Source organism: Acinonyx jubatus, chromosome A1 (assembly GCF_027475565.1).
Source record: "Acinonyx jubatus isolate Ajub_Pintada_27869175 chromosome A1, VMU_Ajub_asm_v1.0, whole genome shotgun sequence".
Lineage (NCBI taxonomy): Eukaryota > Metazoa > Chordata > Mammalia > Carnivora > Felidae > Acinonyx > Acinonyx jubatus.
In genome coordinates this window covers 103,151,587-103,164,057 of record NC_069380.1, presented here as the reverse complement: position 1 = coordinate 103,164,057, position 12,471 = coordinate 103,151,587, and the positions used below count along the sequence as shown (strand labels likewise).

General features: G+C 41.8%; 1 long non-coding RNA gene across 2 annotated transcripts; it reads left to right on the top strand.

The window, feature by feature from the left end:
- Positions 1 to 798: 798 nt before the first annotated feature.
- Positions 799 to 8,195, top strand: LOC113604571 (uncharacterized). Of its 2 annotated transcripts, none has more exons than XR_008297411.1 (3): positions 799 to 1,111; positions 4,040 to 4,918; positions 8,063 to 8,195. It is a non-coding gene; the product is annotated as an uncharacterized LOC113604571 (long non-coding RNA). The 2 variants fall into 2 exon arrangements; XR_003426550.2 differs by lacking the exon at positions 8,063 to 8,195 and adding an exon at positions 7,306 to 7,763.
- Positions 8,196 to 12,471: the final 4,276 nt, after the last annotated feature.

Sequence of the window (12,471 nt, the reverse complement as noted above, 5' to 3'; positions counted from 1 at the left end):
TCTTTCTTGGCAGCAATAATGACCTTCCCAGACATGTTCCGGGGCCCTTGGCATGTAGCTTCTTTTGACCCCTAGCCGTCCCACGATTCTGTGAGCGATTGGTACGTCTTCAGTACCTTCATTTTCTGCCGTCAGAATCAGCCTCTGTGCTTACAACTAGGAACCCTAAAGAGACACAGAACCTCTGGAATAGTGACTTAGAATTAAAAAGACAGGAACCAGGGAATACAGTTTCTCTTAGAAGCTACATACTGCGCACAAAAGACATCCAGTTGAAGGTCAGAGTATTAGTAAAGAGACACGTGTATATTTTTCCTTCATGTAAGTCAAGGAGGTGTGTCCGGGAGGATATGTGGGGAAAAGGCCAGTTTCAGTGATAATCTAGAAACAACGAAGGGAAACCTTATCCCTTTATCTAGGTCCAGACTTAGATATCTAACTTACACCGTTAAAAATGCAGGAGTACAAAATAACTGTAGGCATTTTACAATTACATAAAACAAAAATACATAAAACAAAATAGAGTATACTAAACACATGAAAATGGTCCGCCTGGGGGAGGTGGACATAGGAGTGGGGAATGGAGTTGAAGGACATGGTTGCAGAAACACGTGCAAAATGCAAGGCTTATGTCTGAAGTCCTCTGGCCTACATGCCTGGTAACATTTCCTCAGTCCCTGCGATCTCCGAAATTGAAAACAAAACTCTCCAGCTGACCAACCTTCAGGCTTGGAGATGAGCAAAGCAGTGAGGAGCCTGAGGTAACAATGGGACTGAACCACCAAGCTGAGGCTCCCCACCCAGGTGCAAACAGACAGCAGGGGGTGGTCAGGATACCCGCCACGGAGATCCACCAGCAGAGGATGATGATGTCCAACACCCTCTTTCACCAACAAAACTCTTTCCATCTATGCCTAACTATAGTACAGTGATATTCTCATGTTTGAGGGCGATGAAAGAGTTTGGAAATAGATTGAGGTGAGGATTGCAATAACATCACGAATGTAACTAATGCCTTTGAATTGTATCCTTAAAATGCCAAGGTTTGTAAGCATGGAAGTTCCTTAAAAAGTTAAAAACAAAACTACTCTCCGATCCAGCAACTGCACTAGTAAGTATTTACTCAAAGGATACAAAAGTACTAATTCGAAAGGGTACATGCACCTTGATGTTTACAGCAGCATTATTAACCATAGCCAAACACTGGAAAGAGCCCAAATGTCCATCGACTGATGAATGGGTAAAGAAGTTGTGGTATACATGTACAATAGAATACGACTCAGCCATCAAAACGTATGAAGTCTTGCCATTTGCAATGACAACGGATGGAGCTAGAGAATATTACGCTAAGAAAAGTAAGTCGGTCAGAGAGAGACAAACATCACTGATCTCGCTCAGATGTGAAATTAAAAAAACAAAACAAAACAAAACAAACGAGCAAAGGGAAAAGAAAGACAGAGAGGCAAACCAAGAAACACGCTCTTAACTTTAAACAAACTGATGGTTACCAGAGGAGGGTGGGGGGATAGATGAAAAAGAGGATGGGAATTAAGGAGGGTACTTGTGATGAGCACTGGGTATTATATTTAAGGGATGAACCACTAAATTCCACACCCGAAACTAACAGTACACTGTATGTTTTTAACTGGAATTTTAATAAAAAATAGAAAAGAATGCCAAGGTTTGCCATATATATTTTTACCACAATTTAAAAATATTAAAAATGACATACACTAAAAACCACTGGAATTACACACTTTAGATGGGTGAATTGTATGGTACGTGAGTTATATCTCAACAAAACTGATGAAAATTATTCAAAGTATTTAGGATTTTTATTTAAACCATTGGCATTTGGTGCTATCCATCACAATCTTTTGGGAACTGAGAAATTGCTCCTCCTGTCTGACAAATAGTCACTTCCTTTCGCAGCACATTAGACGGGTATATTAGAGACCACAGAAACACAAACGTCCCCAGGTTTGAAACACACCACAGGGGCGCACCTGGGTGGCTCAGTTGGTTGAGCGGCCGACTTGGGCTCAGGTCACGGATCTTGGCACTTTATGAGTTCGAGCCCCGTGTGGGACTCTGCGCTGACAGCTCAGAGCCTGGAGCCTGCTTCACATTCTGTGTCTCTCTCTCTCTCTGCCCCTCCCCTGCTCATGCTCTGTGTCTCTCTCTATCAAAAATAAATAAAGTTTAAAAAATTTTTGAAACACATCAGAGATTCATTTTTGAAAAGAAATGGAAGGGAACAGGGGCGCCTAGCTGGCTGGCTCAGTCGGTAGAGTGTGCAACTTTTGATCTCGGGGTTGTGAGCTCGAACCCCACACTGGGTGTGGAAATTACTTAAAAATAAAATCTTAGAAAGAAAGAAAGAACCAGAAGGGAACAAATAAGTAGAACCTGGCAGAGACAGACTCTCACCTAGAGATGGGCAGCACAGCCAGAGGGAAGTTAAGAAGTATCCAGTGGAAATGAAAACCACACTTGGCAGTGATGGGCTTTTTATTTTAATCTATGAGATTTCATTGAGCAGCTACTGGCTCCAGGCTCACCCAGCACAAGACAGCTCCCCTCATGGGATCACCTGTAGCTGTAGGGTCTGAGCTGCAATGGGAGACCTGGGCCTGGCGAACCTCGCAGCTGTGCAGGGATCAGGGCACAGTTTCTCCATGTCTAGACAGGCTCCTGTGTTGGTCCTCCCCATTCCTACCTCCATGCCCTCAATCACGCTGCTCCCTACACCTGCAAAGTCCTTCCCACTCATCAGCGTTTCTCTGAATCCTACCCAACCCCTCCTTCCCTAGCGCCCAGGTGGAGAGCCACCTTCAAGACAAACCAAACTGGTTTCAAAATCATTGTAGACACAGTTCCCAGATACTTTTGACCAGGCAGGGAACGGGGTGGGGTGGGGGTGGGGGGTGGAAATCAGAAGGGTCTAACAGGCTCTCATTTTTGGCAGGGGTAAGGCAAGCAGAACAGGGCTAAGGGAAAATACTGCCCCTACTATTCCCTACAATTCTCAGGAAGTGGTGTGAATCCTCCAAGTTTACACCCCCTAGGTTACCTAATGATCTTCTTTCAACACCATTTGCATTTCTTTAAAACTATTCATATAATATATTTAGTGACTTTGCATGTTAATTCAGTGTAATGGCCTGTCTTTACAAATCATCCTTCTGTAATTATAATGGGAAAAACAGGTTATGTGCACATTTTTTCTCTCCAAGTTTCACATCTAGCTTTTGTTAAATTCCTATTAATTGCTACTTTTGGGGGCTTCTAAGGAAATGTTTGCACTGCCCAGAACAGTTGCTTCCCAAGTTTTCAAAAGTTACACACATAGAAAATGATAGGGGTGCCTGGGTGGCTTAGTCAGTTAAGCATGTGACTTCGGCTGAGGTCATGATCTGGCCATTCATGAGTTTGAGCCCCGTGTAGGGGTCTGTGCTGACAGCTCAGAGCTTGGAGCCTGCCTCTGATTCTGTGCCTGCCTCTTTCTCTGCTCCTTTCCCACTCATGTTCTGTCTCTGTCTCTCTCTCAAAAAAAAATAAACATTAAAAAAAAAAAGTCACACACATAGAAAATGATAATTATTTTTTATTTAGGAATACAAAAGCAAAGGGCTAAGGCAATCATATCCCCAATTCCTCTGCGCAGGGCCCCAACTCATTCATTCATTCATTCATTCATTCATCCATCTATCTATCTATCTCCTTCATTCATCCATCTATCTATCTATCTCCTTCATTCATCCATCTATCTATCTATCTATCTCCTTCATTCATTCATCCATCTACCAATCTATCTCCCTATCCATCCATCCATCCATTCATCCATCCCTTCCTTTTTCCTTCATTCTCCCCTCCTATTCCCACTTCCCACAGACAATAGTTCTGAGTGTTTAATGTGTACTATTTTGTCTCCTGTGTTATTATAAAATGTATAGTTATTTTGTACTCCCGAATGTCCAGTTTGTGTAAGTGACATCATGTTGTAGATCTCATTTGCTTTCTTCCTTTATTCCCTGAGCACGGTCTTGCTGTGTCTACATCTAAGCTGTTACGTTGGATTTCAGGGTGGACACCTCCCACGCCTAGCACCCACCCCCAGGGTGGGCACCTGTATCGCACCTGCCATGGAGATTGCCCTCATACGTACCCCCTTATGGACCTGAGAAGGATTTGTTGAATCACAGGGGTTACAGATATTCGTCGTGAATAAGTACTGTCTACTGCTCTCCAGACTGCTGTCTACCCTAGTCTAAGAGCTGTGTGTAGCATTTCCTACAGGCCCACAACCACAGCCACACCTGGCATGGAAATGAGAATATTGATACGGCGGACACCAGAGTGAAAAGATAAGAAAAATAGGCCCTGCCCTTGGGCAGCCTGAGGCCCTCCAGCCTCCCCGAGACAGAATACCCATTCACATCACAAGGCATTTCTCTGTGTCACAACACAGATGAGGAATGCTGGGGTAGGATGCCCTCCCCACTGCTACTATCTTCTGAAAAAATGACTCAAGTCTCAGGATTGTGTGGAATGAGGGAGAGTCACTGTTAAATTTCTCAGGATGTCACTTTGGTAATCTCTGTTCCACCAGGAACAGTCACGATTGCTGACCATTCTGCCACCATCCTGGGAGCTATATCCATCTAAGGAAGAAGCATATGCGGACAGAACTGGTCAAGGCCTCACGGGCAAGGTTCTGAGGAACAAGCGGAATCCAGGCCTGCTTGACTGCAAACCACAATCTCTTCCTATGCCTTCGTGGGACATACTTCAAGAAGAAGGGGCAGAAATAAGGGCTGCTCAAGAAGTTAACTTTGCTCCTTGGGGAACGTGGAAGTGTTCCCTGCAGAGTCACGACCGGGCTCCCCCATGAATGCTGCAGATTCCAAGAGCACAGGTCCCTTTCTTTTGCTTTGTCACCTTGGGGTTTTAGGGATTTCAGTATAGCAGTTGAGATACAAACCCGTAAACTTTATTTAGAAAAGTACGATGATCTGAGAACCATAGAGTTTGCTTTGTTAGGTTGTGTGTGTGTGTGTGTGTGTTGTTTTCCTTTAGAAGTGTAAATTAAGTGACTGATGTGTTTTCACAGTCTGTGGGTTGAGGCTGACAGAGTAAGGTAGGTACCTTTTCCATTCCTAAATAATGGAAAGAAGGAAAAGATCCCCAAGAGTTTATTTTTTACAAAACCCTTTTGAAAAATCCTGGTTTATGGGGATGATAAGGAGATAAATAGCTCAAGAGATGACATCTTCATTTATTCATATGAAATGTAAATGTTTGCTGCAGTCCGGAATGAGAATTTTCAGGATATCCATATATATTAAGTTCCGGAAGAGGGAGACACATTTGCTTACATGCTTCTCTAGAAATGAAGATAATATATTAACCAGGCAGAAAGCTAATCTAGTATGCTTGGCTTACATTTCGTAGTTTCTGACAGAACCGCAGGCTGAGGATAAGGAGGGACGGACATAATCCCCTTCCTAATAATGAAGTGTTTGTCTACTCAGGGGTCATCACGGGCATACTGAGTGGTTCTCTGGATTTCCAGAACAGCATTTCCACCATCTTTCCACCTTGGTTCTTTCATTAGATGTATGATGTCCAATATATGTCATGGGGACTTAGGACATTAGTGTGAGAAAAAGAAATGGGACTTCAAAGAAAGAATACTAAAACAGTGACTCCAACAGTTATAATTATATGTACATAATTTAGACATGGTTAATTATGGTTTCCCATCTACGTATTTAGAAAGACTGTAGATAGCATAATTTTTGGATGTGATAAGGTACGATGATATCAAAATACACATGCACGTTTCTATACAGATACACACATGCAAGACCAGAAGCCAGGGCGCCTGGGTGGCTCAGTCAGTTAAGTGTCCACCTCTTGATTTCAGCTCCAGTCATGATCCCAGGGTCGTGGGATTGAACCCTGTGTAGATCTCCCTCTCTTTCTGCCCCTCCCCTCTCATCTTTCTCTCTCTCATTCTCAAAAAAAAAAAAAAGGAAAGAAAACACTCACATCTAACTTAACCAACACTGCCCCCACTTTTAGGCCATTTCTTTAGGGGCACAAAAGAGATCAGACAAATCTGAATGGAGATTTTCAGGTACAGCGAGATACTGCTGTTTCCAAAAGAAAGGGAAGGAGAGAACCGTTCAGTTTCTTTTCATGAGAGAAATCATGAAGAAGAAACCAGAGGCGCTTACTAAGATTTTAGTTTGATGGGAAACACCCTGAGTGTTAGACCAAACCGAGATTGTCGCTTTCATCTGTACTTGAGACGTTGTAGAGTCCCTGGGGATAATTACGCTGCCCTCCTCCATACTAAACAATTTGCACCTATTAAGTTCTTCCAGAGACAAGTGGGTCTGTGAGACAACATCATTCAGCCCAACGAAAGTGGCAGAACAGGATACCACATACTTTGTGGCTGCTACTGTAGTCTGCATGTGTTGGTGAGAGTTCTGCTCTATTTCCTGCTGTTCAAATGTTTTTAAAACCTCACTGCCATCTAATGACTTAGGACTTTTACATCCTGAGTGGGTCAGCATAACATTCATATCTGGTGCTTAATCAAAAAGAAGGCTCTTATTGGGTTAGAAGAAACTGAATGGTAACTTGCAGGGACGGTTCAAAATAGTGTCCCGTGTGATGCTGGGCTTCTAAAAGGAAGGAAGTCTAACAGACAGACAGACATTCTTTACCAAAAAAAAAAAAAAAAAAAGTTTAGTATTTAACAGGTCCCACATTTTCTTACAAATTCCTTAAATCATTTTCTAACACACTGCTTCAACTTCACCTTCGAGTAATTCTAAACACTTTGGTTGTGGCTATTTAGAGTTTTTGTACTCCAGAAAGGACAGAATTAGGCAGAACATGACTCTGTGATCTTCATTTTACCATAAACCATAAATTCCACGTTAGCACTAAACTAACATCGCATTAGACATGTGTGTTGTTTTATGTTAAATTGAGTTTCCTCTGGTTGCAAGTGACCAAAAAAAAAAGGCCGGGGGGGGGGGGGTTGGGGGGGGAGAAGACAGAGAGAGTTTAAGCAAAAAAACCAAAGGGTGGAGGCACTTGTGGGAGAACCCAGGAGCATCTGCTAAATGCAGGGAAAGAGGGACACCAGGCTTTGAGAGGGCAGAGACAGAGCATCTCTGGGAACCTCGCTGAGCACAAACACAGGCAGAGATTTTCTGCATAAAGTGCTTGCTGCCTCAAATGGTTCTAGATCAAAGAGAAACTGACTGTCCCTTCTTCCCTCAGGATTCAGCTCTGGACCAGTCAGCCTTGATGATAAGATAGCACCAAAAAACAGAAACAAGACTTAGAAGAATCAAGAAACCACCCTCGTGGGCTCGGTGGGAAGTTCTTGGAGAGAAGGGGGCAGCCCAGTGCCACCCACACTTTGACTTTAATACTATAACCACATATTATGGTTAAAGGCAAGCCTTGCTAATATTCCATAGTAGAGTGATGAACACATTAAATGATGTGTTCTTTCCTAATATTTTATTTTCATGACTTCTTCTTGATCTCACAACCCTAAGATCATGACCTGAGTTAAAATCAAGAGTCAGACACTTAAGTAACTGAGACACCCATGTGCTCCTAGATGTGTTCATTTGGATTAGAGTTCCAATCTGTATGTAACTAAAACATCCTTTTATTGACTCCTACCCCCTTCCACCAATTAATTAGTGTTGTTTTTTTTATCCTTCAAGGAATTGTTCATAAGAGAAGACATTAAAATAATTCTTAGGTTTACCTTTTCCTGAGGATGTCCTATAAGACCACACTTCCCCTGATCTAAATGAGAATTTCAAACATCTCCTAGGGATCGCTCAGTTAAGTTCAGTGAATGAGCGCTACTATGAGCCCAAAGTAACAATTCTCACCACACTGTAAGTCCCTGAGTGCCAAAAGCTTATCTAATTCGCCTTTGGATCCCTGCACGCACCCTCAGGCAAGCTCAAAAAAACATTTGTCAAATAAACGTATCTTATTTATCTTTCCTATTCAGATTTACTCCTCAGAGGGAGGAAGAGCCATGTGGATTTAAACTTCAGGTGCCACACGGGACTGACAAATGGCATGCATGGGGAAAGAACTCCAGATGTATCTTAACACGTATTTCTCAAATTAAAGAAAAGCAGTAAATACAAAGAGATGTCAAATTTTTTAACGTTTATTTTTGAAAGAGAGACAGAGGGCGAGTGGGGGAGGGGCAGAGAGCCAGAGGGAGACACCGAACCTGAAGCCAGCTCCAGGCTCCGAGCTGTCAGCACGGAGCCCCACACGGGGCTCAAAACCGCGGGATCATGACCTGAGCCAAAGTGGGACAGACCGACTGAGCCACCCAGGCACAATACATAGAGATTTTAGATATAAAGGGTCTTCAGTCAGATTGAAGAGACCGAACAAGGTTTATAAAAAGACCACTCAAGAAACTCAGGGCTTTGCCTCGAAGCCAGATGAGTTGCCCCCCAAAGCAAGCTCCAGAATAGAGGACGCACAGTGGGCTGGAAATGTGGGGAAAGACCCATGTGAGAGGTGGAGCCACTCAGGCTGCAAAGGTTGGGTGAGAGTCAGACCCGTGACAAGCCCACCACCCCAACCTCCGCAGGGCTTCCTAAATAGTCATGACCTTGCTCTTTTCAGTGGGATGATGAGTCAAACCAAAATTGGCATCAAAGCTGCTGGACTTTTTCGCCCCATTTTATGATTTTTGATTTTTGTTTGTTTGTTTGTTTTGTACCCAAAGCATAACAGGGAAAATAAAAAGACAGCAAAAACTTTGGCAATCACATAGGACACTTGAAGGAGTGATTTATTTGTTGCCTTTGGCAGGTTTCCACTAAAAGGTTCACTAAGCCTCTCCCTCGCTGGAGTTTTTGGGTTGGGCGGGGATGGACAGGAGGTGAAGTCGGGAAGGACTGATTTTATCCTTCTCTGCACAAACTTTCACCCACCCTGACTCTGAAAATAACTCTGTCTGGATTTTAAGAGGAGGGATCTCACAGAATACCGCATGTGAGATTAAAACTTTTTAAATGCGACAAAATCTAATGTGACAACAGCCGTTGAATTGTATACTTTAAAATGGTTAATAATGGGGCACCTAAGTGGCTCAAGTCGGTTGACCGTCTGACTTGATTTCAGCTCAGGTCATGACCTCAGGGACTTGGAGGGAGCCCTGTGTCAGCCTCAGCACTGAGTGTGGAGCCTGCTTGAGATTCTCTCTCTTTCTCCCTCTGTCCCTCTCCCTCGTTCTCTATCTCTCTCAAATAAAATAAAATAAATAAATAAATAAATAAATAAATAAATAAATAAATAAAATGATTAATGGTTCATTTTATGTTATATGAATTTTACCTCAATAAAAAGAAATGAATGGAGCACACTTAATTTGCCAAGGTCAGGAAATTTGTTCACTCTACTTTGTGTGTGTAAGCGCTAGACCAAGACTAAAAGTAATTTAGCCCTCTGAAGGAGTCCTGGGCAGGGATCTGAGTTTTGGTCCCAGCTCACCTTCATCGTGGGGAATCTTTAAAAAATATTTTTAAGTTTATTTATTTTGAGAGAGAGAGAGAGAGAGAGAGAGCTGGGAAAGGGCACAGAGAGAGTGACAGAGAGAGAATCCCAAGCAGATTCCACATCCCTAGCACAGAACCCGACTCAGAGCTCGAGCTCACAAACCATGAGATCAGGACCTGAGCTGAAGTCAAGAGTCAGACGCTTAACTAAGCTGTGCAGGAGCCCTCAAATTTCTCTTATAAATTACCAGGATTGGAATATCTGGTTACCTAGGTCTCTTCCAGAAGTGAATTGTTTGATTTTGAAGCAAGACGGATTTACATCTTTATTTTTATCTTTCAAAAGGGCTTCTTTTTACATGTCATTTACCCAGTTAAGTCTAAAGGCCCAGTGAAGTGACAAAACCGTTAAAACCTAAGCAAATCATTTTGACTGGATCTCTTCTCACCTAGGAGCTCCTTCACTGAAAAAAAAAAACCACACTTTAACACATTCCAAGACACAAATGTGTATAAAACCCAATCCTGCCCCCAAGATGTATGCAGCCTGCTGACCATCGTGTAAGCATTTAGAAAAGGACCAATCACAACGCAGCCCAGGAAGTGTCCTTAGTGATCAGGGTTGGGAAGCAGCTGGATCCTGAGGATGACCCACCCACAGGGCAGAGAGCTCAGGCAAAGGCTGGGACGGTGCAGAGGAGAAGGAAGCTGGCGAGAGCAGAAACAGCCCCTCAGCACCCTCACCCTCACCTGGAAGATGAGGTGGCTTGTGGTATGTAGCTCCTCACAATGTTATTCACTACCAAGGGAAAAGTAGTTACCCTGCCGTGGAGGAAACTGGCAGACCTCTCTAGCCAGGGATCAATGCTAAAGTCACCACATAGGTAACGAATTGATATAAAGTGCTTCTGATATAATACGCTGAGACTTCTGCGCCACAAATGCCTAATCTCAATTTAATCGCGAAGGAAACACAAAAAAGACAGAGGAACTGTGTCCCCACTGATGGAGACTAAAAAGATGGAACCAAAGGCAGTACATGTTCTAGGATCTTCTCTCACTGTAAAGGACATTATGCAGATAATCAGAAAGATCTGAATAACATCTGTTGATTAGACAGTAATATCGTATCAATGATAATTTCCTGACTTTGTAGTTATCTAAAAGTGGGGTGCCTGGGTGGCTCAGTTGGTTAAGTGTCCAACTTCAACTCAGGTTATGATCTCACAATTCATGTTCAAGCCCCACATCGGGCTCTGTGCTGACAGCTCAGAGCCTGGAGCCTGCTTCAGATTCTGTGTCTCCCTGTTCTCTCTGTCCCTCCCGTGCTCATACTCTGTCTCTCTCTCGAAAATAAATAAACATTAAAAAATTTAAAAAAAAAAGGATGCTCTTATTTTTAGGAAATATACACTGAAGTAGTTAGGAATAAAGGGGCATCATATCTACAACTTATTCTCAAACAATTTAGAAAAAGTGTGTGTGTGTGTGTGTGTGTGTGTGTGTGTGTGTAATATTATTATACAGTATGTTATATATGTTACATTTTTGTTTATGTTAGCTATCATTATATTATACTACTATATATATAAATGCAAAGAAAAAAGAATAAAACAAATACGATACAATGTTAACATTTGTGAAATCTGGGTGAAAGATGTTTGTGGGGAATCTGTGTGCTCTTGCTGAAACTTATTTGTAATTCTGATTTTACACCACAATAGAAAGGGGAAAAAAAAAAGAAGTTGAGCTTCCCGTTGCTAAAATACAAACCCTGTATTTGTCTGACCATGTTTTTGAACTTTGCCTATTTACCTCCTTTCTGTGTGACATATTTGATGAATAATAAATAGTATTTATAATAAATTTATAATAAGATGAGACATTTTGGATTTTTTACTGCAATACAACTCACATACCATAAAATTATCTTTTTCAATGTATAATTCAGTGGGTTTTAGTGATGCAACCATCACTGCTAATTCCAAACCGTGTTCAACACCCCTAAAAGAATTCATCAGCTATCACTTTTCATTTCTTCCTATTTCCAATCTCTGACAATGGCCTTCTGTTACTATAGTTGTGCCTTTTCTGGACATTGCATTTACATGGAATCATGTTATATGCAGCTTTTCGCGTCTTGTTTCTTTCATTTAGCATACTGTTTTTAAGATTCATCCATGTTGTAACGCATACCGGTATTACATTCTTTTTAATTACTGAATAATATTTCCTTGTATATAGATGGCACATTTTATCGATTCATCACGTGATGGATATTTGGGATTTGGTCTGTTATGAATAATGCTGCTGTGAACATTTATGTACACATTTTTTGTGCGGTTATATACTTTCAATTCTCGTGTTTACATACATAGGAGTCCAATTATTGGTACACATACTGTATTAGCTTGCCAGAGCTGACATAATAAAATGCCACAAATCGAGTGGCTTCAACAACAGACACTCATTTTCTCATAGTTTGGAGACTAGGAAGCTGAAATTAAGGTATTGGCAAGTTTGGTGTCTTCTCAGGTCTCTCTCCTTGGCTTGCGGACACATCCACGAGCAGAAAATGCATTTTCTCTTACTAAGAAGGTTTGCTTTGGATGACATAACTTCTAAGGCCTTATCATATTAAAAAACTGGGGGAGAGGAATAATGAGGGTGTGCGTGCACAGGACAAAGTCCCTTTTGCCATTTGGTGCTTTATAAGAGCGTGGCGAATAAAAAAATTATAAAGAAATTCAGTGATTAAACAATTTTTAAGTGAGTTTCATCAACCTATACTAAATGCCAGTTGGAATAGTGTTTAGCTCTTTCTGACACGTTAAGAATATTTTAAAGACATTTCTATTTATTTTGTTTTTTGTTGTTGTTAAATACGGAGATTTCT